This window comes from Haliotis rubra, unplaced genomic scaffold (assembly GCF_003918875.1).
Source record: "Haliotis rubra isolate DU_JTF1 unplaced genomic scaffold, ASM391887v1 Scf13, whole genome shotgun sequence".
Classification (NCBI taxonomy): Eukaryota; Metazoa; Mollusca; class Gastropoda; order Lepetellida; family Haliotidae; genus Haliotis; species Haliotis rubra.
In genome coordinates this window covers 4,141,368-4,163,304 of record NW_025765225.1, presented here as the reverse complement: position 1 = coordinate 4,163,304, position 21,937 = coordinate 4,141,368, and the positions used below count along the sequence as shown (strand labels likewise).

The 21,937-nt window shown below is 41.3% G+C and overlaps 1 protein-coding gene across 2 annotated transcripts in view; it reads right to left on the bottom strand.

Moving 5' to 3' along the window:
• The window catches only part of LOC124267195 (nuclear migration protein unc-83-like), a 131,735-nt gene extending 110,197 nt beyond the window's left edge, over positions 1 to 21,538 (bottom strand). The window contains exons 1-2 of one of the 2 annotated variants that reach the window (XM_046702110.1): positions 21,350 to 21,538; positions 5,042 to 5,193 (exon numbers count right to left, since the gene is read on the bottom strand). The gene's annotated coding sequence lies outside the window, so the exon portion shown is untranslated. Of the gene's footprint in view, positions 1 to 53; positions 182 to 5,041; positions 5,194 to 21,349 lie in introns of those variants that run through there. The other variant, XM_046702109.1, reaches the window with a different exon arrangement.
• Positions 21,539 to 21,937: the final 399 nt, after the last annotated feature.

Below are 21,937 nucleotides of genomic sequence, written 5' to 3'. Positions count from 1 at the left end.
CTGATGTAGTGATGGTATCGACTTAGGATGTGCTGTATGGTATGTACACTTACCTTGAGAGTATTCCGTGAGTGTTATAGCCAGTAATTCACCCGTGGAGGAGACTCCACGATGTGAACAATGGACGACCGTACTGATATCAACAGTACTCTTCCATGTCCTCGCTGTCAGGCCGCATTGAGCGCCGGTGATCTCATCACAAGTAACGGCACATTTCATTGGCCGATGTAACAGGGCTTTAACCAATCAACGAAGGCAAAGTATCAGGGAGGGGCCAGGAGCTCTACACTCAAACATGGAGATGAATGAAGCCTGAATGTATTGCTCCACTTTTGGAGTAAAATATTGACACAACCGTCACGCAACGACGTATTATTTCCAGGAGCAATTGCCGTCAATTAAAGAGTAATAAAAGCTAGCAAATACCAATCTAACCGTTTAGATGCATACTTTGTAAGATTGTTAAAATATTTCATACATTTCAGACTCAAGCTGAAGAGAACACCTGCCAAAGAAAATATATTATTAATTACCCAGAATATTTTTAATGACTACGAGAAGAATACTGTATATTATTTTTGCAAGACTAGTGTACATAGCTCCTCGAATCACATAAAACCGTTGAAAGTAAATATAGATGACATGATTATTCTCTTGGTATTCAAACATAGACGATGTACCTGGTATCAATTTAGTTGGGTATCAAATCCTTTGGGGCATAATTCTTCCACAAACATTCCATGTGCGCGCGTTCGCTGTTTTCTATATCTGGCTCCGCCGAATCCCACGTGGGAAAATATGTTTGATTCCAGTGAGCATGCTGATGGCGTTATACGCTGGGCGAAATCTTTACATAGCACTATGGGAGAAAACTCACCCATCTCCCTGTTTGACATTACAGCATTAACATACTGCCCCGGTTAAATAAATGCACTTAATGCGGTTCCGGATAAATCACATACACTTCTGTTTCTTATGGTTTAGATGATGACCTGACCCGAATATTCTGCCCTAGTTACCTACCCCGTACAGTGTTACTTCTCCTTTACCTCGACCTAACATATGTCACTTGAATACACAATGCCATTTTGAAAGTGGTCAAATGTAACATATGCTATTTGGGGATCACACTTTCTCAGTAAAGTACTGATTCTAGTACTTTGGTTGGGTTGGATGGGACTCAACCCAACAAAAGTACTAGAATCAGTACTTTACTGAGAAAGTGTATTCCCATGTTACATATGCTACCTACAGCTATGTACTCATAGGTTAAATACCGGGACGACCATCCATTTCCAAATGATCTTCGTCATGTGTAACCTCTGTATGATATGTGCCTGTCAACAGCCGCAGTTCGGATAGCTAAAAACGAATGTCCACCATATATTGCGAACAGATGTTAAGAATTTCTTTGAGACCTTTCTGGCTTTTACAGTAACATGTACCTTGATCTTTATGGCGCCACTGGTGGCCCGGTAGCCCAGTTTTCATTGGCGGCGCTATTCGTTGTACATATTTACAGCTTTACAAGCATCCGATGTTCGAATCCCTTTCTTCGACCTGATTACCTCCCCTTGAGGTCAGTTCGTAGCTCAGTTTTGCCCAAATCATGCAGACATACGTCATGATATAAATACTGTTATATACTGTTCAAGGGTGTGTAAAACATGTCTATAAACTAAAGCTATATTCCAAGTTTATATTTACATACATAACGTACACTTCATGTGATACATGACATTACACAACGCAATGTGACGGGAGTAAACCAAGCACAGCTAAAATAATTGTACTTGGGTCATTAAATTGTGAAAAAACACCCACAATATGTTCCAAGTAGAGATAAATCATACTGGACAATCCCGCCGAAATTCTTCAGATTACATAAAATGAATCATGGCCTTCAGTAGAGTCCTACCCATTATCATAAATCTATGTGTGAAGGGGGTTTACGAGTAGCAGAGCGGAAAAAACCAGGATTACCGAGCAGTGATATATACCAAGGTGGAACTCATATATCTCAGACCCAGAAACAAATACATGTATAGCAAAGAAAGCCCATGCAAGTCGGGAATATGTGGCAAATGTATATTACCACAGAAGAAAGTCTCTGGTCTTCTTTTCATGACATTTTATGATTACAATTAAGGAACCCTTTTCTGTAAAATGTTAATTTGAGAGACTACATGTTAGTCTACTGTTTGACCCTCATCGCTTCCATGTCCGCCTTCATGTTGGATGCGTGTATATGTTTCTTCGTGATGTGTGTAAACGTCGTTCGTGTAGCATCGCCCCAGACCAAGACGGTGTCAACGCCAGCGTGAATTACGTCTCAACTTTCGAGTCAGTTGACGTCATAACTTCATAACTTCTAGAATTATATCCATACGAACACTTTCACTTGCAAACCAACTTGCCTGGTTTTCACGTTGTACAGTTTCTGACACGTTCACATACGTGTAAGGGCTGTGGGGTAGCCTTGTGGTTAAAGCGTTCGCTTATCACGCCGAAACCCTGGGTTTGATTCCCCACATGGACACAATGTGTGTAGCCCATGTCTGGTGTCCCCCGCCGTGATCTTGCTGGAATATTGCTAAAAGCGGCGTAAAACCAAAATAACTCACTCACTCACACACGTGTAGAATACAACAGGTACAGAAGCTCACCTTCATTGGTTTCTTAACCTATGAAATGTTTTTGTAGTCATAAACATATTCACACACACACATCATAGAGAACAAAACGTACTAACGGGCGCACGGACAGACAGTGAAATAGGTGCGGCATATGTTTACACGGGCGAGGGAAGATTGGAGAAACAGATAAGTATTTGTTATGTACATTTACAAGGACGAATTCCTGAAGAATGGGCAGATAGACAAACATGAGTGCTTTCAGTTCCGAGATATGGCCTTGCCTTTTCATAAGTCAAGTGATCGGTGACCTATTCACACCTGGGAACGAGCGAGTTTTACGCCGCTTTTAGCAATATTCCAGCAATATCTGCGGGACACCAGAAATGGGCTTCACACATTGTACCCGGGTGGGGAATCGAACCCGGGTCTTCGGCGTGACGATCGAACGCTTTAACCCTACCTCCCCCCACTTAGGAACTTCAATAGCACTGTCAGGTGGATGTAAGTACTATGGTTGCTTTGGTTTTCTAATAAACACGGACACGTTTGTTGTAAAATACATTTCCTAGTTTTTCCTGAAGATGCACCACTATTATTAACATGTACCGCGTAACGCGTCTGTGGAGGCGATATGCCCGTCACATATATCCTAATGAAGATGCTAGCTGGAGATTACACCTGTGTAAGTGGAAGCTATGCACTGAGCACTGAGTAAATAAGATGCGCTGATTAGTTAACACGGAAACAAAGCAACGTGTCAGCCAGGCTTGATAAACCTGCAGTGCGAAATAGCTTCGTCGAGGATCTGTATCTAAGAATAGACAGGAGATAGGGGACAACTGTTGTTGCCATGACACACTGTACAAAAATCGTGGAAGACGAAGAAGAGCTCGTGTCTTGAACATACTGCATAAAGATGTTCCAGTGATTGACATCTTTAGCGTCGATCCACGCAATTGGCAGATGATGACAGTCACCTCTGTTGCGAAACAGTGGTTCCTGGGGGCGTTTGTGACATTTAATATTGTGTACATTTCGTATCGTGCAGGTTTTAATAACAAAAGACAAGAATTATCACTCCACATCAAATTGTTGCTTTTGTAAACAGTGCAGTTTAGAGTGAGTGAGTTTAGTTTTACGCCGCTTTGGGCAATATTCCAGCAATATCAGGGCGGGGGACACCAGAAATCGGCTTCACACATTGTACCGACCGAATCGAACCCGAGTCTTCGGCGTGACGAGCAAACGCTTTAACCACTAGGACACACACACACACACACACACACACACACACACACGCACGCACGCACACACACACACACACACACACACACACAGAGAGGGCAGTAAAGAAGCCTAAAACGTAAGTACTGGCATGGAAGAACTGTCAACTGTCTTCCTGTGTGAGATATGAATACCCATCTATATTTAGAACATTCCATGGAAGGTCATATGTACATGGTGGTATTCTTCAACACCTCATATCCTCTGTGGTCACATAAAGATGACCAGATAGCATAAGGGCAGCAATTATGTTATACAGACGTGCTGTAATTGTAATATAAACGTATAGGCATTGTGTCACGTGAACGACTTATCGCTACATATGTCCAAGCTTGGGTACAGCTCATTGTTCCCGGATTTACAAATCTGCCCCAAATGTCCAGTACTTGAGCCGTGTGATACAAGTGATAATCTCCTGGAGTGATGCGAGCTGTTATTACCGGCGACAGACGTGGATCACGGGGTTAACCTGATGACCTGATATGGATTATGTAAAACAATGTGAATATTACTATAACCATGAACAACATTATACTCATTAAAGTACCTTTGAAGTAGTCCGCTGATATTGTTGGTGAGATGTGATTACGTATAATATACTAGGCGTAAAAAAGTGTTGTGTCACGTGCACATTTTTAATTTGTTTTTTTTTAGAAATTTCTAAAGTGATATATATTATATCAGTCAGGGCATGCCTACATAAGGATAATGCGTCATAAGAAGATCAAACGACTAGCTCAGTGTGTTACCGATGTCAGATAAATGTCACGGGGAGATAACTCTGTTGTCAAACTCTACTGACATACAAATGCCACTGTGAATACGTCCTATGTGCCTGACCACACGACCCGTATGTGGTTCTGTCCAATTCGAAGTTACACTTCCATCTCCAACACTATCGGTCGGTGGGATAGCCTAGTGGTTCAAGCGTCCGCTCTTCACGCTGAAGGCCCGGGTTCGATCCCCACATGGGTACAATGTGTGAAGCCCATTTCTGGTGTCCCCCGCCGTGAAGTTGCTGGAATATTGCTGAAAGCGGCGCGTAAAACCATTCTCACTCAGACACTCCAACACCATCATGACATTGTCATATCATTGTCACACCATTGTCAGCCTCTTACCTGTATGGTGACCAGTCTGGATATTTCGCAGTCCTCGTGGCCGCCGTCGTAAACACGTTTGAGGTCGTCCTGCTTCCGCCGGAGCCACCTCTGTATGCCGACGATGGTGGTGTTGAGGTATTGAAGCTCCTCCTCAGGGCTACGGGACAGATCTGAAAACAGACGGAGGACAATAGAAATCGAATCGACAATAGAAATAGAAAGCTTGGCGTTTTTGACAGTGTAAGCAAGTTTAATTCAGTTCGGTAAAACACGATTAACTTAAATGATATTATCCATATCAATGTAGCAATTTTACGTTAACTCAATGTATCCCAAATTCCTAGCGGTTTCTCTCTATAGCGTCTGGATGTGTGTAGCAATGAACAATATATGTGATCGGAATCTGTCTTTAACACTGTCTGACAAACAACGTATACACCGTCTACATACTTCCCCGAAGTGATTTAGGCAATCAATAAAACTTCGACCAGTTTCTTTGTAGTTGTATCCGAGTTCATAGCTTATTCAGAAGTAATATAGCCCATATGCCCAAGTTACGCATTGATGTGTTCAGAATAAGAAAGTAAATAACATATAAAGTATATACTATAATGAAGAAAGTCTCACCAAGCTTAATATATATAACCTCATAAATGCTTTCAGATAATTGCATTTGTTGATAGTATAAGCACGTTAAGTTTAATGATTGTTGGATATTCAGAACGTTTTAAAGGAATGTTAAAGTGCTTGATATTTATTATAAACGAACAAGAAATGCTATTCAACCCCTGTACATGGCAGTTTGCAGATATTACACAATCTCTCCTTTCTAGCTTCTCCAATATACCAGTTTCTACTGCTTGTTTTTGAGAACAGATCTTCTCTAAACAAGAATACCTCTATATAATACACACATAGATGACTATATGAGTCAGAAACGGAAATGCGTTAATGCTACTTGCCAATCTTGGTGATTCGAATTTTCAGTTAACCTCCTTTTCTAGAACCGTTTCATTTCGAACAGCCTGAACAAATCCGAATCTATAGACATGTCATGCATGATTAATCCTGGATGTCCAACTTGTACAACCATTACTTACCATTTGTTCAAGCATTTTGTAACATTTTTTGTCATAACGATCATATGGAACAATCAATATTACTTTGACCGGCTATATTGGCGCAATAGATTTATTGATTCTTTGGGTCATCTGTAAGTGGTACTACAATGGGATGTTTCTATTCCATTTACAATGACACGTCTTGCTTCAGTGAAACGCCAAATGCAAACAGTCGATGGCTTCAACTCAAAACAGATCTATTTACTCAATAGCAGTCATTGGGATTTTCAGAAAGATTTACAACTGTACACAATGTTTATGAGCAAACGGTGCACATCACGGTTGAAATCATATTATTGTAAAAAAAGATATATATGACAAAATATACTGATACAATTTTATAAATAAATAAAAAAAATATATACTGATAAATTCCACTGATATAAATATTGTATCACCTAGCGTGTTTCGATGGCCTTGACCAATACTATTGTAAATATCGATCTGATTAGCCTCTTTATTACCCAATGCTGCAAGCCGTGCCGAGACAACCAGGCTGTGAAGGTTGTCTACTCATGTATGACTAATGGATGTGGACAGGGGCGGTGTTAGCATGTTGAAACACTCAGCTTCCATTCATGTAATGCAGTGCTACAGTCGGATTTTCACGCCCAGGAAGATCGTGATTGTCTCCGGATTGTTGCTAAGTGGATATGACAACCGTATGCTGCTTTGCTTTTAGAGCTGTGAGTTTCCGCGCCGTTGTGAAAAAACTAGTGTTATAACTAGTTACTGACAATCATTGTTCATTTTCATTGATGGCCACGTCGAGTGGATGATATACCCAATTTGTAACACTTAATGAAATCATTTAAAACTATTTTTCATTGAAATTAAGTCTGATCGTAAAGGGAGATAAATCGTGCACATACAACGTTCAGCAAGCGTCGCCCTAAAACTATAAAACCAACCAACGTTCAGCAATTCCTCGGTTGAATTATTTTTATAGTTTATGCGTGTCTCGATTACCGTTGATGCCAATGTAGTTATTATGTATGATCACACGTATGTTTTGTATAATTTGTGTGCCCCAAATCCATTAATCAGAATGAATGAAACATTTATTTGATTTGCATGATTTCTATTCATTTTCACGAAAGCTGGCTGATAAATGCATTTCAGCATTTTGTAGGAATATAGATGCAGTCCCATTTGTTGCAGGTACGAAGTAAGAGTGATTGAGAGAGAATGGTTTTAACCCGTTTTTTAGCAATATTCCAGCAATGCCACAATGGGGAAACCAGACACTGGCTTCACACATGGAACCCACGTGGTCAATCGAACTCACGCCTGTGGTGTAACATGCGAACACTTTAGCACATATACTATCCCACAGCCCCACTATAGTAACAAACGATTCTAATTCCGCCTTTAAAGTCCAAAAGTACGATGGACATTCGGGAAAAGAGCACTGGTGACGCAGCAAAAATCTGACGATCTGAAGTTACGTCTGTTCATGATATGACATACCGTCACAATCAACGTATCCCAACATGGAGTAACGAGTAACAGGTGACGATAACGAGGTCCCATTAGAAGGTATACCACTTTGCAATTTGGATTACGTTGGGAAATAATTAGTATAGACTCAATGGTCTGGGTCGAAGGGCAGGATGTTTGATAGCATGGTTACTCCCTCAAGCAGGGTTTGTGTTGACCTTTGATCCAGACTGTAGGAAGGGCTGACCGCCAAGGCCTCTCGTGAGACGACATATGTTGACGTTGATTCATGCCGAATTTGATGGCTACCAATACATTATTAGTAAAATGACACACACGTCTTAGATGAACCATGTGTATATAACCGATTGTACTTGATAAAGAATCGAAACCCTGTAGTTATCTAGGTTGTGTGTATGTCTCACGGTCACTGAACCGCATTAGTTTCCCTTCCCCCAGCACACTTTGCAAAGCAAGAGTGAGTGAGTGAGTTTAGTTTTACGCCGCACTCAGCAATATTCCAGCCATATGGCGGCGGTCTGTAAACAATCGAGTCTGGACCAGACAATCCAGTGATCAACAGTATGAGCATAGATCTACGCAAATGGAATACGAAGACACCCAATCACGTCAGCGAGTCTGACCACCAGATCCCGCTTGTCGCCTCCTACAAGCATGGGCTGCTCAAGACCAATTTTAACCTGGGTCTCCATGGATCTGTAACGGCTGGGGAACATGTAGATATAACCAATTGTACTTCATAGGGAATGAAAACCTAGTAGTTGGCTTGGTTGTATGTATGTCTCACGGTCACTGAACCGCATTAGTTTCCCTTCCCCAAGCACACTCTGCAAAGCAAGAGCCCTGAATCAAGCAAATTTAGGTTTTCCTGAGGTTTTCCAATTTAAATGGTGCTATTCGTTTCTATTAAAATGATGACTAAGCGTTAGTCTACCTCGTAGTCAACACACGTAAGACCCGGCGCCCCAACAACACTATCTGCATGAAAATGAGGGGCTATTCAAATAACAACATAGAGGCATGTTTTTTTCTACTTGAGCAGTCCGAACGACCAGCGATGACACCCGGTTCGTATCCTAAACCCCTACCGGAAGCATCACCCGCGTGTGAAGGTCAAGGTCATCGTACAGTTGGCCCACAAACTGCGCTGTGACCGAAAGACCTACATCTTGGATGTTCAATTTGAATTCTGTGCTGTAACGTATTTGAAATCGGTAATTAACAGGAACCTATTTATTAACGCCTCGATAATAATCTTTTATCAATAACTTGCAAAAACATTACCTCTGTCAGTACCCTTACCGTGTTTCTGTTAGAAATAGCAAAGAGAATATCTCATTGACAAATATTTGATCTCGCAGAAAAATGATCAATTTTCATTAACAATGCTTGTCAAGAGTGGAAGTGAAATGACTTTTTTCATAGCTTAATAGTATTGTCATAGAATATTAATCAATATTAAACAAACCCAATGGATACATGCTAGCTTGGGGACATGAATGTATTCCTGGAGAAGGCTGACCTAGTTATCGTCATATATAATAATGGCTTATTGCGTCTGGTGAAGGCAGAATCCAGTTCTCGAACTCTCGACTTTCAAAAGGTCTATTACATATAGCACGGATCATTGAATCAGTGAATTTGCTTTAACGTCGGTTTTTGCCGGCTACACCAGGGCGTATCAGCTCTATGTCAGGGAAGCCGGCTACACCAGGGCGTATCAGCCCTATGTCAGGGAAGTGGAAGTCAAGCGTGCCTAAGACAAGTCATGAGCACATACGGTGCAAACGCAGAAACATGATAATCAGGACGAGATTCAGAATCATCTATAGGTTTCCTGCACGCCTAAGGGGGGTAACTCTGCATGCACCTAATGAAATGGGAGGGGGTACTGGAAACTGAAAATACACGCACTAAACCGACCAAGTGGGTAAAGGACAAGCTGAATTTTAAAAAAAACGTCATTTTCGTACTTGTTCGCAATCGTGTGAAAGAACCCACAGATGGCAATATTATCGGTCACCTTTAGCTTATCACTGTAGTCTGTAACTCAGCGTTCAATAAAGCAAATAACAGCGATAAGACGATTAATAACAACATGCAATGAATGATCAACATCTAAAGAACACAAAACGTGCAGATTGCTCTCCATTTCTACCTGTCAGTTGAAGCAACCTTTGATCCCTGTCCGTCCTGATCAAACACGGTTGATAACCACAATAATTCCCAGGCAGTAGCCGATGTCCAGTCTATACCATCGGACATGCCGATCGACACCATCACCCTATCACAAATACGGCTTATAATTTCGTTTTCCTGTTAGTAGCTATTTTGAGATTACAGTTATATACTGATGGCGGTATGTCAATCAGGTTATGTTCATTGTCACGCGATAAGATGAGGAGAAAGGAATATTGCACGGCAGCTGTCTTTTGATGACCAGGGATCTAGATCTATATATACCTGGATTTTCTAAGGGATTATCAATGTATGTTTGGTCCACGTCAATAAACGGTATCATTGTTCCCGGATCAGCAATACGTCGGGAAAGTGGTGTAGGTTCATAGACACGAATTCAAATGATTGAGAGCAGTTAGTCTTTAACTTGTATCAGGGAGACTATATAACAGAGTATCCCTGCTTGTATTAATCAGCGTTGTGCGGGTAGCCTAGTAGCTCGTTACGTTAGTCACATCGAATACCTGGGTTCGATTCCCACATGGGCACAATGTGTAAAGCCCATTTACGGTGTCCCCTGCTGTGATATGCAGGTATATTGATAAAAATACCTTCACTGGCGGACTGACTCCAGTATTTTCAAGTTCAGTTGTCAATAAATGCTGTTATTGATCCCTAACTTATATACTAGGTGTCGAGAAAGTAGTATGCGTGGAGACTACCATGTAAATAACCAATTAACGTAACATTTTGTTATGAACTTATTCATTATTCCTTTCTAAAGAGACAATAAGTACTATTTTGCTTCTTGTTGTTGTAAATATTTCAGATGGAAATACTGTACTCCGTTTTTCATTGACTTGCAATTGAGACCAACCTTCATTGTCTTCCATTTTGAAGTTGATTATCGGTACACAAAACGGAAAGTGGGTATAGAAATTAGGTATACATTTCGTTTGTTGATTTGAGGGAGGTTTATGGAAACTGTGTTTCTCCTAAATACCGTGTAATTGGATGTATAGATCCTTTCAATCCGATGCCTTTCCCTGATTTGTTGACTCATTACTAACGGTAAACTAATGGCAACCGACCACACTTAACTCGGAGCAGACGACAAATAGAGAATGCGGTGCCAAGCCACGAGACTAGCTCATTGTCCAAACACAATGGATGGTGGCGATGATATCTGCTCCATCGAGCTGGACAGGTCATTTGACCGGTCAAGGCATTAAGATCAATGGCGTTGGGAAAACATGGGAAAATGGGGGAGAACATGCATGTTGCCCGAAATCTCTATCGACTACTCGTGGCAATAGCCGAACCAATTAATGCTGTCAATCATGAAATTAATGCCAGCGTGAACTAATGCGGAAACTGTAGTATCCCTTGCCGGCATCAACAGACTGACGCATCTCACATATTGGAGTTAGTTATCATGTCAGATTCATTGCTCAATATCAAACTAATCTTACTCGAAACTCTCTGGTAACCCAGATTAACTGTCCTTGAATTAAAAGGCCGCGTCACTACTACGTGCTTATAAATACGACACCTTTTGGTGAAACACCTTGAACCATATTCCACTGTACCTAACTCGATATGATCCCGATGGTGGACATCCTTGTAAAGAATCCCCCCCAAGAAGCGTTGCCATGGAGCGGCGTGTGCTCCAAGTGGATATAAAGGTATCGTTTACAAGAATACAAGTTCGTAGGCGGATTGCTGAAGTACAAAATCAATACAAATTGTGGCACGAGATCGATCAAATTCACGTCTACCTCGTAGATTAGGCAATTATACAATCGTTCCCTAAACTCAATTGAATGTCATACTTAATTCAGGCATAATCCTTTGTCATAAACAAATAGCATCTCAAACGTTACTGCACGTCATTGAATGACGGTTCCTATGTTTAATTTATGAAACTAGAACCATGGCTATTTAATCACATGACCTAAATAATTACCAGGTGTATCATACATAAGTCACGTGATTCTCATGACATACGGCGTTAAGACGCTGAAAATGGCGGTCCATGATCACAGCGGTTACACCAGTCCCTGAGCAATTACCCAATACATTACCATCACCAAGTGTCTGCCTGTGCAATTTCGTTGCAGATTATGTGACGCTTATACCGTCACAGTGACGACACATTTCAGACACGAGCCTGTTTGAAGTGACAAGGGGCAATTATATTTATGTGGCTTCCCAGGATTATATGACACATATGTACAATCTGTGCCTTAAAAACAAGGCCGTGGGGTAGCCTAGTAGTTAAATCGTTCGCTCGTCATACTGAAGACCCGGGTTTGATTCCCCTCATTAGCACAATGTGTGAAGCCCATTTCTGCTGGAATATTGCTAAAAGCGACGTAAAAGCAAACTCACTAACTCACTTAATCTCAATGTTTAATGTTAACATTATGTCTTGCCATAATGGTGAGGTGAGGTGAAATTGGGTTTAAGGTCGTGCTTGAGAATATTTCGCTCATATGACGACGTGCATGCGTGTGTATGTGTATGTGCGGCTGCTTGTACTAGCCCAGACTGAAGCTGGTTTTATAGTGCTAGCCCACTGAGATACCATGTCCCAGTGAAGCATGAATAACCCACTCAGATACATTATACTGACTCCGAGCCGACCAGTGCTTGTTGTAACCATTAATGCCGAGCGCCAGACAGGGACCAACAAGTACCATATTTTAACGTCTTTTGGTACGACGCGGTCGGAGATCGAACCCGCAACCTTCCGCTCTCCGGGCGGACGCTCTAACCACTACACCACGGAGGCGGTCTCCTGTCATAATGGACACAAACTACTGTATCAGTGTAACCTTAACTCAATTTTAAGGAAATTAAGACGGCTTTAAATACAGATATTTGTGACCTAGAACAGTGTCGGTCATATATAAGCATTGACTGTAAGTGATGACCAAATGGACAGTGACATTTATGGACAATCTTTACAATCTCCAATAATGTCCCTTGAAGATCCGGATTAGAATTGGTCTTCAGCATCGCACGCTTGTCGACCAGAGGCGACTTAAGGGCTCAGGCAGTTAGGATGGCTAACTCGGTTTAGGCTTGCTATCATATCCCAGCTGTGTAGATCTATGCTCATGATTTCAATCACAGGATTATCTAACCCAGACTCGGATTATTCACAGACGACCGGAATATAACTGAGTGCAACGTTAAACAGATCTTGTCCAAAGCGTGACATACGACCCATCCAATGACTGAAATGGATCACCTAAGGATATGTGTATAGAAAACAATTGATCACCTAAGGATATGTGTATAGAAAACAATGGATCACCTAAGGATATGTGTGTAGAAAACAAAGCTGCACTTGTAAACACTAACGCTTGCAGTTTTCTGCGTTGCGCCTGTAAAAGAACAACACTATCGTCTTGCACACGGGATCACAACCAGTGTGATCATATTAGAGAAACGACAATGGCTGATTGTCAAATCGTTATTTGGCTAAAAATGGAAATACACAGTTGTGCCTTATTTAGAAATCAGGTAATGCTCCACCCGATTCTGTGAATCTGTGCCGAATCAATATTTTCTCTTTCATGTTTTTATCGAATGACCTCGATGGCCCAAACCGATTGCTTGTGTCGAACAATAGTGAAAGCAAATATTCATTACACAGGGTTCTAATTGTGTCAGATATGGTGATGTAGTCGGCAGGAATAATACCAGCGTTAACAAAGATGGATGCAAATCTTGCCAACCACGTGCACCTTGATCACAGCAACAAAAGCGCCATCTGCAGGTACTGAAACCTGGGTCTCAGACACCCATGGGAGGATCCGACAACACGCACACAGCACGAGGCCTCCGGTTACCTGATCGATCGTACAGGTAGCCGCACGTGGCAGAGACATTTAATTCCGGCAGTCACTAACCTCTGAAACAGGATTACCTTTCTCTCACCAAACGATATCCACTGAAAGGCTTCGAGTTAGTCATCAATAAAATACGGAGTACGGTCTGGCATAGTCAGACCAGATTACGATGACTCAAGAAGACGACCCACACTGTTACCATTTCTGATAGCGTCTTTGCGTTCAGCGCATCATTTCAGAAAGCCTATTCTTAACGTAGAAACACGTTGTTACGAGCACAGTCGTGACTGAGTCAACCGTGCCCTTTCAGAACCTACCTACGACATGCTTCCATTACAATGTGGTCAGACTGTAGTGTTAACAGTAGCATGGGTATTGATATGAGGTGTTGGGTGTCTTCGAGACATGATGCAAGTCTGGTAGATCCGTCATTATCGAGCGGTTTCGCCTATCAGAGGGATACTACTGGTATACTACAGAGAATCTGTTAATGGCTGAGTCGGCAATAACTGGCTGAGTTATTAGCAGACAAATCGATCCGTCCTCATTATTGGTTTGTTTTTTATAACTTACTTTGCAGGTCAGGCCAAGGAGGGGCAATTTTCCGCTTACGAGCAGTTCTGCCTTTTAACGCAGAACACAGACGGATGGTAGCGACACAAGACTCACCTGGAACGGTGCCACACGTGCACTCTGGTTCACATGGTAACCTCCACCACTGCATCAAAGTCCAAGCATCAATGTCACAAACTGTCGTGAAGATTCCACGATCCCAAGATTTCCAGATTCAATGTACGCGACTCACACGAGGACAATAAATTAGGGATTGAGAAATATTCCAAATATCTCACACGTGCGGAATGGCCAAGGCTAATGTCAGGGCATGCTGACCAACTGGGGACGTTCTCAGACACTGATGAAATTTGGATGGTTGTAATGAAAATCAATAAACATTACCACACAGCGGCCCTCCTTGGGAAGGAGGATCACAGACTGTTACACAGAGCGAAGGGTGAATTTCAACAAAACTGAGGATCCAGCTGCACATTAGAATGACACGGACAACATACATTCAGTACACGCTGCACATACTGGCATACATGCCCACGGTTGCATGTAGTTGTAAATTTAAAAAACACTTTGATTGGTCGTGTGCATCGAATGATGAAAATTCCATGCATTTATTAATCTTAATGACGAGATGTCACCATGTTTTTTTCAGTAATTGTTAATTATGTTCAATGTATCATGATCACCACATCAGCATAGTACCTACTGACATACATATTTTAAATAAAATTGTGTACTTACAATACATGTATTCTACCTTCTTATGTTATAAGATGGATTATTTCGTAAAAGTACATAAATGCGAAAACGAATTCCACATGTTAGACATTATCTGTTCAAACTAGCTAACTAGATACTGTCTATATTAAATGTATATGATGCAGCAAGCGCAAAATAGAAAAATCGACCTGTCAAACAGAATTGGATGACGTTCAGCCACAGCAGGATTACAGAACACTGTCCCTATCAGAATGTCTTGGACTGACCCAGACAAGCACCGACATGTGACTCATTGGGATGACATTGTTGAGAAGACAGGGCAAACTGACCTAACTGACCATGTAACGCGCCCGGAGGTCCAGTCAGTACAACCATAGCCTAACTGCCGTCAACTGACCAGGCGTGTAGGGCGATGTACCCACGTTATTAGGCTACCACGTTATCGATAACACTGTCTCTAGGACCGTTTACAATGAAATCGGTCACCAATTACGTGGATAGTGATATTATCAAGCATTTGACCGTATGAACATCAAAGGGGATTGTCCAAGGCTGAATGTTTGTGGTGGCTAGAGTTACGTGGAACCACCTCATCGTAGGTATTTAATTTCAGTGCTGACAGAACAGGGTATAACCCAAAAGTTTAAAATACGGGTCAGCGGTGATGTTATATGTTTTATGTAACGATGAGTGGCCTTTGTTTGGATTGGTCAGATTAGGATTCCTAGGTTAGAAACTAGCATGAGGGGCGATACATCTTTGTAAAGAAAGGATTTTGATGATGTTTGAATTACCCTGGCAAAATAACCATTTTTAAGAATTAAATTTTATTCCCAAAAAGAATCGGTGCAAGAATTTCAGTGCATATATGATTAAAACCTAATGAAAAGAGCTCTGTATGTTAAAAGAATACAATAAGAATTGAACATGTTTGGATAAACTTTATTCATGCTTAGAACGTTACTTATGGCTAGTACCTGTAGCAGTGAAACATCAGTATCAATCGATACCAAGAGCAGAGTGAATGAACTGCCCTGTTTCCAAACGGTCGAGTCAATGTACACGAGTTATTTGTTTGTTTGTTTGTTGTTAAACCTACTCTGTAGTATTCAGGCTATATATATGGCAACACTGCGGTCTGTAAAAACTCGAGTCTTGACCCGATAATACAGCGATCAACAGCAAGAGCATCGATCTACGCAATTTGGATACGATGGCATGTGTCAACCAAGTCAGCGAGCCTGACCACCCGAAATTTGATTATGCCTATTAAATCATCGCTTTCCACGAAAAAACAAAATTATAAAAGTGGCTGAGTTCTTGTTTCTTCCGGATCTTCACAGGTCGTACATGAATAAAGATACTCTAATTCGTGGCCAAGGGAGTGGATCCATGATCTGAAGCTGGTAGGCCATCAGTGGTCCACTATCTCAGATTAACCGTACCAGCTCGACAAAGCTTCCACTGTATCAGGAGGAGATCGAACGCGTAGTTCAGCTTGAAGCAGGTAAACGATCACAACTCGATACCACTTCTATAAAGATGGGTTCGAACCTGTTGTACGATCTGAAGCAAGTAAACTAGCACAGTTCGACAACACTTCCATCACAGCAGATTGCAACCTGTAGTTCGATCTGAACCGTCACAGCTCGAAACAATTTCCACCAGATCGAGAAAGTTCTTTCGAACATTTCAGCCACAATGAGTACTGAGGTGCTTGCTAGAAGACCTCACACCTCTACAAGTTCACGCTACCACACTCAACACGTCCAAAGTCACAGATGTCCACCTGCCAGGCTGTAACCTGTCTAATATAGTCCCAAAGGAACCCAATTCCACTCGTATTCTGGTAAGCAGGGTACATGTCCACTGGGAGGCTCTCACCAGGGACCATAACATCAAGTAGATCTACACCACAAGTGGGTGCTAACTATTACATGGCTACTGCATAACTCTTCATTAATGTATGTGTTCGTCCATCACACTAATTGCCTAATTTTGAGCAGTTGTTATTTGGTAATTTATTTCGTCAAGTCAGTGTTGCAGGACATGGAGATTATGTATTATGCTGCACCACTATAGACGCAGGGATCATCTCAAGGGATGGTGTAAATAATACACGGACGTGATATTAATCAACACGCTCGACAGAACAATAATCTGATAATTATTATTGGTCTCATGTATCACCTTGATGTGCTAATAAACAGTGGATCGTCTCTCGATAGTAGACTAATGACCTTCTTGAACAATGTTACCGGGTTGAGTAAATATTTACTCATGTGCACCTGTATAGTTACATTATTATTATACGACTGTTTCAGGGACATTGTCTATTGTATGTGTATTGTTGGTTCCTTTTAAACAAAAATGAATATATTGTTTTTGAGGGCAGCGATTGTGTATTGAAAGTAGTTTTGGATGAAGTGACAATATTGTTCTGTCATTCCGTGTGATCTGATAATGGTATGACGAAAACGCCTGTCATTACACGGATTTCGAGTTCTTTGATTACTTGATAAGTTGTTCTTTGAGATAAGTTGAATGGAGGAAAGTAATGTGTAATGTGAAAGTAGTGTTTGGATGAAGTGACAATAGCAGTACGTTCTGTCATTCCGTGTGATCGAGAAGTGATAATGAAAGCGATTTCTGCTTTTACTTTTGATGTAAATGTGACGATGAAAGTAATTTCCGTCATTACTTGATATGGAGAAGTGACGATGTGAGTAATTTCCGTCATTACTTGATATGGAGAAGTGACGATGCAAGTAATTTCCGTCATTACTTGATATGGAGAAGTGACGATACAAGTAATTTCCGTCATTACTTGATATGGAGAAGTGACGATACACCGTCATTACTTGATAAGTGACGATGTGAGTAATTTCCGTCATTACTTGATATGGAGAAGTGACGATACAAGTAATTTCCGTCATTACTTGATATAGCTTGATAAGAGAAATAACTTCAGTTTTCTAATAGTTAAACCCCTAACCTATTTGTTTGTTGTTTAACGCCGCACACAGCAATCTCCCAACTATATGGCCGTGGTCTGTAAATAACTGAGTCTGGAACAGACAATCCAGTGATCAACAGCACGAGCATGATCGATTATCTCATCTATGCAAATGGGATACGATGACATGTGTCAACCAAATCAGAAACCCTTTTCCACCCACCCTAACTTTAAGTCGAGAAATATACCATCAACTCCAGTATTTGGGGGCCAAGATTTCACATATTTTGAGGTTCAATAGACATTAAAATGCGACTTTCTCAAAGTTTTCATCACGCTTATACATGCATGGCTTCTGTAATGCTTTCAAAAGTTTTATTGAAGAGTGTAGTGAATGAATGAGTAGGGTTTTACGCCGTTTTTAAGCACTAATCCAGCAATTCACACATTGTATCCATGTGGGGAATAGAACCCCGGCCTTCGGCGTACGAGCGAACGCTTTAACCACTAGACTACCCAACCGCCACGTTTTATTGAAGACATGTGAAGGACATTTCCAACTATGACGCATCAGTGACAACTGTTTTCCCCTCTTTTGACTTTGTTCCATGTGTTCCCATTGTTTTTAAGGCGAACAATTGTGTAGCCTTTGCGTGTATTTATGACGGATTCCGGTGAGGTATGCGACACTAGCCTTTTCGCGAATACCTCGTATAATCACTGTTTGATAATGATTCATTGACACATGCTTCTGGTTAAATCGGAAATGTATATTTGGTAATTTTTTCTTATGATTGAGAAAATGACTTTGTAGCTCTAATTGTAATGGAAAAGTTGGTGAATATAAAGTTAATTCTGCCAGTATGCCTTGCGGGAAGAGTTATATAGGATAAACTTGCCTACGAAAACAATTTCGTGTCATAGTTCTGCATGGAACCCCTTCACAATAGAAACCACTGTATCAGTTATTCCTCTGCAGAGAAATAAAAATATCAATCAATTCTAATCCTCGAACTACAGATGTATAATTACGAGGATCACGCTGGAGACGCTAACTGCCATTCATGGCACTAGTGTAGTGCCTGGCAACCAATACATTGGGTTATCGTCTTGTCCGTGCAAGGCCCACCGCGTGATCCTGGTCCCCCGTCGAACACAGATGACACACTCAGATATAGCACGATAGGCCTACTATACAATAACTGACGTTACAACCGAATATAAGGATCAACGGCCTCCTGGTGACACCACCTCTTTCATCTTCAAACTGACACCCTTCCAAGTTGATGCATTACCTTGAAGCATTGTAATGATTGTTTTAAATATGATATATCGTGCTTTTAACACGTTATGATATAATAAATTCACTGGCACATTTACCCAGGGGAGTCGCGCCAAAGATATGGTTTGATTCCCTACACATGGTTAACATGTGTTCCCTCAATTCTTGGAGCCCGACGTGATCATGTGATCGAAGAGGGTGTGGTTTATAAATACATCCACTATTTATCCTGTTCCGAAAGCGGTTTATCATGAAATAGTTTTAATTTAGGATGAATGTCAACTTCTGTCATTCATCATAAAGTAATGCATTAAGATCCGTAGAATACGCTGACAGGTGTCACAGTTACCTGTAGCCGTCACTGTCAATATCCCTGTAGCAGATTCAGTGTAAATGTTACTGGCTTCACACAACACGTTCTGGTACACATAGATCTTGACGACATTGACCAGTGTCCCTCACGAGTCTATAACAACACCGCCTCTGTGTCCATACTGATAATGGATGTCCGCCTGGCCTGGCCGTGTCACTCCGGACAGTGTGATACAGGGGTTATGTCACTGTCAATGTTGACATTTCCTGATAACACACACGTACCAAGCTCCTGACGGACAGCTCTCAAGATAATGCCCAACCGTGATCTAAAACACAGATTGCCTTATGCAACAAGTCGAAATATGGCATAACTGTGTTGATGAGCGGCCTAAGATGGCTTAGTTGAACCTCTACATGATAGACATACTGTTCAAGTCCAGATAAAATGGATTATACGGTGCGCTACGTAACTAGGACACGGTCTACTTTGATTGATCTTGAACCCAGATAAAATTTCTAATCAAATTGTCCCTGAAGTTCATTCAGAGGTGAAGCGATGTTTATTCAAAGGGTCACGTCCAATTGGGGGCAAAACAAATTGATTTCAGTCAATCATTTCCCTTGTAAGGGCGATAGGTTTGACTTGAAAAACCAACCTGAAACGGTGGATCACATTTATCTGTACACGTGATCAATGATGAGAACTGATACAGCCCCCAATCTGACATGTGAGCCTGTAGTTCAAGTTTGCAAATAGGAACAACAGGCATGTAAAGAATGTGAAGGAGTTGGGTTTAACTCTACTTTGAAAATGGTCCAGTTGTACCATGTCTATATGTTATATCCATCATACCACAGCGTGTATAAACGTTTGACGACGCACACGTAAGGTCTCTGTACGGACGTCATCATATTTCAGAGTAGTTGAGAACCTAGCCACTATTGTGTATTTCTGTGTTTGGTTTGTCAATAGAAACAATATGTTAAGTAAGTGAATGAGTTCGTTTTAACTCCATTTTGAAAATAGTCCACTTTACAACAGCATCTATAAGCGTTAGACGTGATGTAGGTACCAACACGTCATCATACTTCACAGTAGTCGTTAATTTACCCAGTGATGTGTATTTCTGTGTTATCAAATGTGGATTATCAGATAGATCTGATGGAAGACCTAGCAGCAGTGAACTAACGCTTAGTCTAACAAACAAACCCATATAAATTGAAAAGGAGCCCCTGGGAGACCAGAGATTCAGACATTCCTGAACCTGATGAAATCTAGACTTGCTTTATTTAGGACTTTAGCATTGCAGAGAGGGTTTGGCAGTAGGGAAAATAATGTGGTTCAGGGACTGTGTGACAGACTAAGACATAGCCAACATGTACACTTGGGTAAATGAAACTATTACAACTCGTCGCAATATTTGTTTATGACTATGAGGATTAAACCATCAGTATGTCTTCTACTGTTGCACCTCTGTATCTTATGTTTCAGCTGATATCTTGGGTGACACACATCATACAATTATGAGGTCAGATGAGCTATTGTCTTGGTTGGAAACCGAAGGTAAGGAGTATAGTATTTTTACTATTTCATGATAATTCGCGGGTATTTGTCCATAAGTAAGGAATGGCCATTTATATATCTGTGGAATTTCAAGTGCCATGGTTTGAATAAACATATATTCAGAATTTAAAGAAACCACTGTGCATTTTAAGAGGCATTTAATTACAAGACTTTAGTTTTTGGAGTTGCCTCCAATGTCTGGACGTTCAGTGAGCCCATACATCTGTAATGACCACGAAAGGGAAGTTGCCTCGGTGATACCGAGCTGAATATACAACTGACACATAAACAGTACTTACGCCAAGCTCTGTATCTTTCAAACTTTGCCTCAACACTTTCAGGCTTTCTCTTCTTCAGTTGTTGCTGTCGAACACTTTGGTACGAGAGTGTCCACTTGCGAGTGTGACGTAACACATTACCCTCGGACCATGTTCTTGACAGTTTCCCTCCGGTGGACGTCTTCTCGATGGCGCCCATCCGGGTATCGTTGTCAAAACTTGTACTCATTCCTGCCATTGGGGGGCGAAATTTTGGAGACGAAACAGGCATTCCTGTTCTTTATGCTCAGTTTCTTGTGTTCCTTGTTTTTAAGCACATATCTTTAGTGCTTATGTGTATCTGAAACAAACCTTCGTAAAGTTAGAATGTACATTCACATAGTTGCATACCCCTAAAAATCCGGGTTAGAATTGGTCTTCAGCAACCCATGCTTGTCGTAAGAGGCGACTAACGGGATCGGGTGGTCAGGCTCGCTGGCTTGGTTGACACATGTCATCGGTTCCCAATTGCGTCGATCGATGCTCATGATGCTGATCACTGGATTGTCTGGTCCAGACTCGATTATTTACAGAACGCCGCCATATAGCTTGAATATTTCTGATTCCGGC